Source organism: Rhea americana, unplaced genomic scaffold (assembly GCF_003343005.1).
Source record: "Rhea americana isolate MKP2758 unplaced genomic scaffold, rheAme1 scaffold_41, whole genome shotgun sequence".
Taxonomy (NCBI): domain Eukaryota; kingdom Metazoa; phylum Chordata; class Aves; order Rheiformes; family Rheidae; genus Rhea; species Rhea americana.
Window position 1 is genome coordinate 1,705,469 of NW_028186546.1, and position 8,053 is coordinate 1,713,521.

The window sequence follows — 8,053 nt, forward strand, 5'->3', positions numbered from 1 at the left end:
TGGGAGCGGGGATGGGGTGACAGGAGGGCAGTGGGGCCAGGAGATGGCCCTGGGGACAGAGGTGACCATGGAACGAGGGACAGCGTAGTGGAGATGGAGGGACAGGGTGGCAATGAGGACAATGTGGCAATGGGGATGCGGATGGGGGTGGCAGYGGGGAGAGGAGGTGACCATGGGGCTGGGGGACAGTGTAGTGGGGACACAGAGGCAAGGTGTCAGTGGGGAGTGTGTAGCAGTGGGGACGGGAGGTGGTTGGGGGATGGAGGGTGATCTAGTGGGCACATAGCAACCAGGTGGCAGTAGGGATGGGGGAAAAGGGGTTGCAGGAGCAACAGGAGCTACAGAAAAGGAYTGGGGTGGCCATGGGGACGGGGTGGCAGAGGAGGGTGGGCACTTGCGAGGAGGCTGAGGAGGACTGGGTGCGCTGCGCTGCGGCAGCTCCGGGCCTCCTCCTCCGGGCTGTGGCGATCACGTGGACTGAGATTCTCGATGGCACGTGGTCACGTTTTGCAGGCCCTCTTGGTAGCTTGTGGCTGCCCCTGAACCTCTTAGGTTCAGAGGTTTGTCACCCCCTCTGCAAAGAGTAGAGCAGGTCCATCAGTGCCTGTGCAGCTGGTAACCCAGATTCCTTAAGGAGCACAAGGAAGGAAGGAGGTGGAAAGCAGAAGAATACCTTCTAGGAAGGAAATAAGGGGGTTGTCCAGCTGAATCACRCTTGGATCCCTATGTACCACAACAGGGGATTCAGCCCGGTASGCACGTGGATGTCTTCACGGAGACGCCAGAGTTCAGACATCTTCACCTGTGACGGCTGGCCGTGGCGCTGTTTTGGCCCGGCCTGCCGTGAGGCAGCGTAGGCTGGCAGCTCAGGCTTTCCCGGGAAGCAAAGGGCACCCAAGGACACCGCCTGCATCTCCAGTGGAGCCAGGGAGAGTCCCYGCAGGGTGGAAAACCCAGGGAAGTGCCCAGGCTGGGCAGCAAACCTTGCTGTGGATCGACTCCTTTAGCAGTATGGCGTCGACGCCGTTGATAGTTGGCTGCAGGGTTTATTTCAGGGGTTAATGCTGTTGCTGCATCTGCACAGCTGTGAAGGAGGGGTTATTCCCTGCTCGGAAGYGAGGAAGGGGCCCTCAGAGGCAGAAAAAGGTGCAAAAGAGAAGTTTGTGCCTATGTTTATACTGACACCTCCCCTCTAGAGAGGAGGACCGAAGCAGCTGGAGGACCAGGGAGCCTGGGGAAACGCTGTCRTCTCGCGGCATCAGAGGCCCATGGCTCTTGTGTTACCTCGCTGGGAGCGTGTGGACATGAGGAAGGTGCTGCACGCCCTGCGACGCGGTGGTGTTGGTGAGACCCAGTGCTACCTTGCAGTTTGGCGCTCCAAAATGACTTTGCCGTGGGTCTGATCACCACCGTGGGTCCCCAGGGGTTAAACCAGCTTTTCCAGGAGGAGACAGCAATAGTCCAGGTTCATTCACCCCTGGGGCAAAGYGCTTGGAAGGGGTCAGGCTGAAGCGAGCTGCGTCAGAGCATGGTCTGGTCCTTGTGGCCGTGTTCATCTCTGCCAAGAAAGGCTGTGTGTGATTTTTGCTACTGACACCCTTTTCTCAGGACTGTCTCACCACCCTGCCAACAAAGAGGACTTTCTATAAGATACTCTTTCTAAGTGAGTTCAAAAACCTCTTTAGGAGGGTAATGCCAGCTTTAAATGCTGCTGCAGCTAGTTTTTTTGCAAACATGGCTCTTTCGTCTGTGACCAGTGCAATGATTCTGCTCAGCATGTTTTTCCACCTGCCTTCTTTTGCACCACCWCCTCCTAGAAATTGGTCAGGAGACTTTCCTGAAAGGTGCTTAAACATTCCTTGGCTGCTTCAAAGAGGAGTCAGCCTCCAGCCTCACGCCCGCTATTTGCCTCCTCTTTCAAACACAGGGTTTTCAAAGCAGCTGGGTGTTTGCAAAGATGCACGTAGGATTGCCTGCCTCATCTGCACATGAAAAATCAGTTCGCTTCCACATCCCAGCTCTAGACTCTCTTGTCCCAACTGGGAAGTGGGCAGAAAGCACATGCCAAAGAGGGCCGTAATTCCCAAATGACACTGCAAATGCCCTTTATTTTTGGAAAAAAATAATGTAGATCCCCCCCCCAGTCACTTTCACTGTTTGCAACTATTGTGGGGAGCCTGGAGGAAGCGGAGCGGCTGCACAGACATTTGGAGGGATTCTCAGATTTGGAACAACGTTTTTTCTCTGAACCGCAATGGGAGAGGAAATCCTGATTCTCCGTGGGCTCGACCTCACTCGCCGGAGAAATGACATCACCCCCACAAGCTTATATTGTCCCAAGGACAACGCGTTTCTTAGGGCTTGGGAAAACTTCTTTTCTCTTTCCTCCTTCAATGATTAACCGGGCAGAGAAGGGAGATCTGCCTTCCCGGAGAGCCTGGGATGTTTGGCTTGTGTCCTGGTTAAACCCAGGGGTGTCACGTGGGCTGAAGTTTATGTGTAGAGGGTAATTGAAATGTCCTTCTGTAGCTATCAAACAAGTATTTGGTCTTAATAAATTGGCGGTGCTGGAGATTTGTTTCTCGATCCTTCTGTTTTAAATGTTGCTAAGTAATGCGTTACGGCGAGGGTGTAAAAATCCCTGGYGACCAGAGGAGAAAATGCAAGCGAGAGATTTGGCAGCTGTGTTTAACACTCAGGCTCTTCAAAGGAGCTGGCACGAGGGGCATGGTTGGAGGCAGGCGGGGTGCAGAAGGAGGCGAACCCACCAGGCCTTGTGTGTCGGGGAAGCGTGCGAGCGGCTGCCGGGACGCAGAGGCGCTTCCTGGCGTCCGAGCGCCCAAGCGGGCTCGCAGCCTGCCGGATAAAGTTGGATCCTCCCCCCCAGCTAGATTTATGTGATCTCATCTCCTGGACAAATTGATTTCCTTTCCTGGGAGAGATCAAGGAGGTTGTTGCATAACCTGAAACTCCAGCCTTGCTTGGCTTTCAGGCTCGCGTGTCAGGTCCGGTTCCCCTCCGACTGTACCTTGCCTCCTCGCAGGGGTGTTGGAGACACCCGCCTGCCTCCGCAGCTCGGCCGGGCTGCTCGCTGCGCAGCATGCACGCCGTCAAGCTGGCGATTTCTCCCAGGGCTTCTCTGGAAAACACTGAGGTCTTTCTTGCGAGGAGCCCAAACTGGGCATAGTTGATTCTGCTTCGTATCTCTGCTCATACGTACGCAGCAAATGCCCTTTCGCAGCCAAATCTGAATGCAACAGGAACTGAGTAATGTCCTGCGTGGTCGCGATGTGCATACTGCAGATCTTAAAAGGCGGTAGGAGCAGCAGTGATTTATTAATTTCAGGATCTCAGGTACATCAGTGACTCATCTGAACCTTATCAGAGCTCCCTGTAAGGTTCGAGGCACTCAGGCTCTTCAGCAGGATATTATTAACGRGCAAGGAAAGTCTTATCTTCCTTCCCCTTTCCCAGCTGGGAGAATGAAGCGAAGCGATGGAAGCCAGATCCAGTGGTGGGCAAGTCAGGGGCAGGACGCAGAGCTGTTACTAGCTGCAAGCCTGGAGCTAGAAACTCGGGAATATTGTCCCTTGTCATTAAGTTGTTCCCATCTCCCTACCGAGCTAGGCACGCTGTGTTTAAGTAGGGAGATTAAGCAGCTGCCTCGTCTTCTCCTCCAAAGAGGCTTCGTGCCAGGATGAAAACTTCTCCCCACCCCCTTGCAGCCTAGGAGGGTGGGGAAGGGGGGGAAGCTGCTTTGCCTGGGACTGGCTTAGGGCTCCCGCTGGCAGCACCGGTTCGATCGCACGGCCTCGGCCAGCAGCATTATCACGGAAACGGYGGCTAACGCCAGTTCTGCTTTCCTCCTCTATTTGCAAAGAGCCGAGCACGGCCGAAACGAGGGCCCCTGGGCGCTCTGAGAAGGTACACGGCGAGAGCCGAAGCTCAGCCCCCGCCCCGCAGCCGGGCGAGTGCAGGGTGCCGCTCGCGCGGCCGCGGTCGGGCGCAGCCGGAGGACTCGCAGCGTCTCTCAGGATGCTCTTGGCCCTAACCGCCGGAYGCCCGAGTTGCGAGACGGCGAGCCAGTTTGCTGGCTGTCCTCACTGAAGGAAGCCTTTGTACCGCTGTGGGAATCCCCGTTTCGCATGGGAGGGATTTGCCCAAACACGCTGGAGCGGCTTTAAGCTGGGACTCCTCACGTCGACTGAGAGCCTGTTAACCTGCGGCCTTGCAGGGACCTACCACTGCTAGCTGAGGAGGCTGAATTTGGGAAGCAAATGCACCTGGAGAGCAGGTTCTGCTGCTCCTCCCACGCTGGCCAGCCCTCAGCAGCCTTTGGCGARGGCCGGGGCTGCGGCTGATGGAGAGGAACGTTGCTGGCCGCACACGGAGTATTTGTCCTTGGCACATCCTGGAAGAAATGTCTTCCCTCTTTTCTGACCCACAAAGCTCTCCCCGGCTTGGAAACATCTGCATTTGCTAGCTCAAGGGAGTTGCTGGGGTAGTTTTAGGACACGGCAGTGCTAATGCATAAAGGCAGTGATAGGGTTCCTCTGTTTGCACTGCGGCCTCTACTATTCATATACGAGAAGAGACAGTTTGGCTCCTACTAATAAATAGTTATTCTTGAGCTGGTCGATAAAGTCAACGTAGAGCTGCGTGGATTTACGCCGGCCCTAATGTCGCGCTGGGCTTTGCGCGATGGCCTGGAGAAGGACGGGTGGCGTAGCCCAGCCTCGCCAGCGTTGTTTTGGTTCCCGAACAGGGAAACGGCACCAAAATACTGGTGCAGGTCACCCTTTCCAGGCTGATGTCCTGCTGGAGTGTAGTCCTCATGCCCAAGAGGGCAGGAGCGGAGAGGTGGCAGCTGGGTCTCTGTGGTGGCTTTTTGGAGCCCGTCAGTAGCCACACGCTGCTTCTGGTTGCTCTGCCGTTCTCCRGGCCTCCGGAGAGGTTTGGGCATCGGATGCTGCCAGCTGGATGGTRTTTGAACGAGGGGTTTCCAAAACACAGGCTTCCCGAAAAAGCTAAGCAAACCCTGTGTTTGCAAAACAGCACAGCACACCTCTAGTGGAGCGTCTAAGAGAGCGTTTCTGGCTCTCCCCCCGCTCTCGCGCTGTTCCCGGGCTTCGTACGCGCACGGGGAGAGAGCGCAGAGGACGAGACGGGGCTGCGCCAAAGCCACCGCTCGAGGCTGTGCTAAGAATTCGAGGTTARCTCGTCCACAACGTGAGCGGGGGGAAGAGGTGCCCACACCGCTGCCGAGGCTCACTGTTCGAGGGAGACGGGCAGGGGTGGCCACCAACGGGGGCTCCTCCTGAGGACGTCGCTGCAGGAGTCATGAATGAGGGATCGGGGGTCAGAGTGGGGTTCTTCACGTGGGAGAGGTGGAAGGACTTCAGCCCCAGAGCCGCTCTGTCTGTCAGAGACCGGGAGGAGCTGAGRACTGGCACATTGGTGCATGGCACCAGCAGCACGGAAGAGTGGTGAGAAGCTCTTCCCATGCACTCTTYGAATGCCACCATCTCCTCTCCTTGCTTGGTTCCTGCAAGCTGGCGGGCACTGGGGTGGAAGGAGGAGGTGATGTCCATCCCAGGGAGGTGAGACCCACAGACACAAAGGAGTCCTAGATCCCGGGCGAAACTGGGCCATGACATTTGACCGTAGGGTGAAATTCCCTGGAAAGAAAACGAAAAAGTTCCCCAAACTAGCTCCACAGCAAGGCTCTGCCATCGCTGCAGCAAGCRRCTCCCCTTGACACGGCCTCCTCYGTGCCTCAGTTTCCCCTGTGGGAAATGCCGCRCAGAACGCCGGCTCCCCTCGCCCGCGCCCCAGCAAGGATCCCCCAGCCCTGGGCCACACGCCATAAATCAGTGCAGGTTTTAATGCTCCGTCGCTGCTGCACGGGAGCACGKCTGGGGGAAAACAGCATGACAGCGGGGCCGGGGCGAGCGACGCCAGCTCGCCCGGGGGACGGTTCCGATTCATCACCCTTAACGCAGAGAAAGCAGCAACCCTCGGGTGCTCTCAGGCTCTGTGCACCCCTGCTAACAGCGCTGCGCTTTATTTATGAGAAGATCCAGYTTTTCGTGCCCGACGAGCGAGCGCAGCCCGGATGGTGCGTGGCTGCGTGCCCGTAGCTCGGGGCAGAGCGGTGAGCTGATACGGGAGCGTGGGGCTGCCTTGTCGGGAAGGTGGAAGACTTCTCCTCTCGTTCTCCAGGAATATTATTGCTGTGGCCTTACCGCCCAGSAAGAGCGTTTTTCCTGCTTTTCGGCACGGCGATAAGCTGCTGTTGCTTGTTACGACTAGCTGCGGAGGTTTTGCTGCCCCTGTTTCTGTCCCCCTGCTGCAAGGAGAACGGGTGCAGGGGCAGCTTCAAGTGTCCAGGCAGGACCTAGGCTGCTACAAAATGTCTTGTACACTTGATACACTTATCCTTGGTCAGCAAAATGCAGAAACTGCACAAAATGAACCGGCTGCGTATCGCGTCTGCCGTGGGAAAACAGCCCTTAACTCAGCCTTAACCCAGATTCACAAACAGGCAGATGTGTTTAGGCAGGAAGGTGCCTAAAACTGCCGCGTTGTGACAGCACCAGTGAGCTGAATGCTGGCCACCTGCTCGAAGAAGTCCTTAAATCCACCATTTACTGTAGATATCTTGCTCTTGCAATGCCTGTCGTGCCCCTCTGCTCTCATCTGCGCTGCGGAGGAACCCTGAAGTATCTACTCAGATCTAGGGGAGGAGGCGGAGGAGGTTATTGACTTTGAAGTAGCTCGTCTTTGGTTGGAAAGCTCTTATAGTGCACGTGCTTGGAGGTGACTGGCCAGCTGCAACGTGGAGAAGCAAGGTGGCCAGCCCCAGTGAGGGACCTACAGTTTCAGTGCTCTTGAGCCCACTGAAAGCAGGTGCCAAGGTAGTTTGTGCAAGAGCCTTCATTTGAGTAGAAAACATAGAATTTTTTTCCAGCAGGTAGGCCAACACTGCAGGTGCCTCATTGCTTTTGAAGAGCCAACAGTAGGAAGTCTTGCATGAAAAAGGGCTGGACAACCTCTTGGACAAGTGGGAGRGAAGCCCAGAGGTTTTGGGGATAGATGATGTGATTGGCAGCACCAAGGGGACAGTGGGAAGGTTAGATCCATAATGTTATTGCTGCCTGGGTGACACATGACCCGATTGGGCCTTCCTTATCGTAGCTGGGATTTCGCAGGGCCCTGATGAGGCTGACCTGGAAAGGCAGGTGGTTGGCTAAGGCACAAATGAAATGAGACAGAAGAAATCATTAGTGGCACCACAGGAAGATTCCTGTTTTATCTTCCCATCTTGTCTTGGAGATTCACCCTTCAGCTTGGAGGAGGCAGCTGGTTCCCTCAGGCTTTTTCCCAAGCAGTATTATGGGAGGGCTGGATTACCTGCACACATCCCCTTCAGGAGATYTCTGGGTGAGGCCTTCACTGCCCAAAATTTTAGCCCCCAGCAGATCTGACAGTGGCAGAAGACGTGGTGTGGCTGCTATGCTGCCAACAGAAATGGGCTTTGGTCATCTTAACATATGTCACCTGGAGAGAGAGCATAARAATGGCCTGCCTGGATCATTCATCTCCATACCTTGCCTCTGCCAAAGCAAGGAGACCTCCTTGTCCTCCCAAACCTGGCCAAATGATTGTACAAATACTATGATGAAGAGACCTGATGGACAGAGAGAATGGTTCTGCAGACCATCCCCTTCTCCTTTCACACTGCTGGTCATGACACTTATGGCATACRGCCATCAGCTCCTGCTCACCTTCAGCATCCTAGTTTCCTCTTCTAGTACTTTCCCTTGAAATAGTCACCGTCATCCTGCTCCTTTTTCCATTCTTTGTCTACCATAATCCTGTGATTTCCCCACTTTTCAGCTCCCTGTCTCTCTCTTTTCACTCAAGGTTCACGGTAAGGCCTTGTCCTGACCCTACCAGCAGGTCCAACAGGGACTGTGGTCASCAAATGACACATTGCCAAAATGAGACACATTCAGAGTGTCCCTGCCTGGTCTTTGGTGGCCTGTGGTTT

At 55.4% G+C, this 8,053-nt stretch overlaps 1 long non-coding RNA gene across 1 annotated transcript; it reads left to right on the forward strand.

The window, feature by feature from the left end:
- Window positions 1-231: 231 nt before the first annotated feature.
- LOC146590386 (uncharacterized) lies at window positions 232-2,572 on the forward strand. Its single transcript, XR_014897019.1, has 2 exons — window positions 232-752; window positions 1,197-2,572. It is a non-coding gene; the product is annotated as an uncharacterized LOC146590386 (long non-coding RNA).
- Window positions 2,573-8,053: the final 5,481 nt, after the last annotated feature.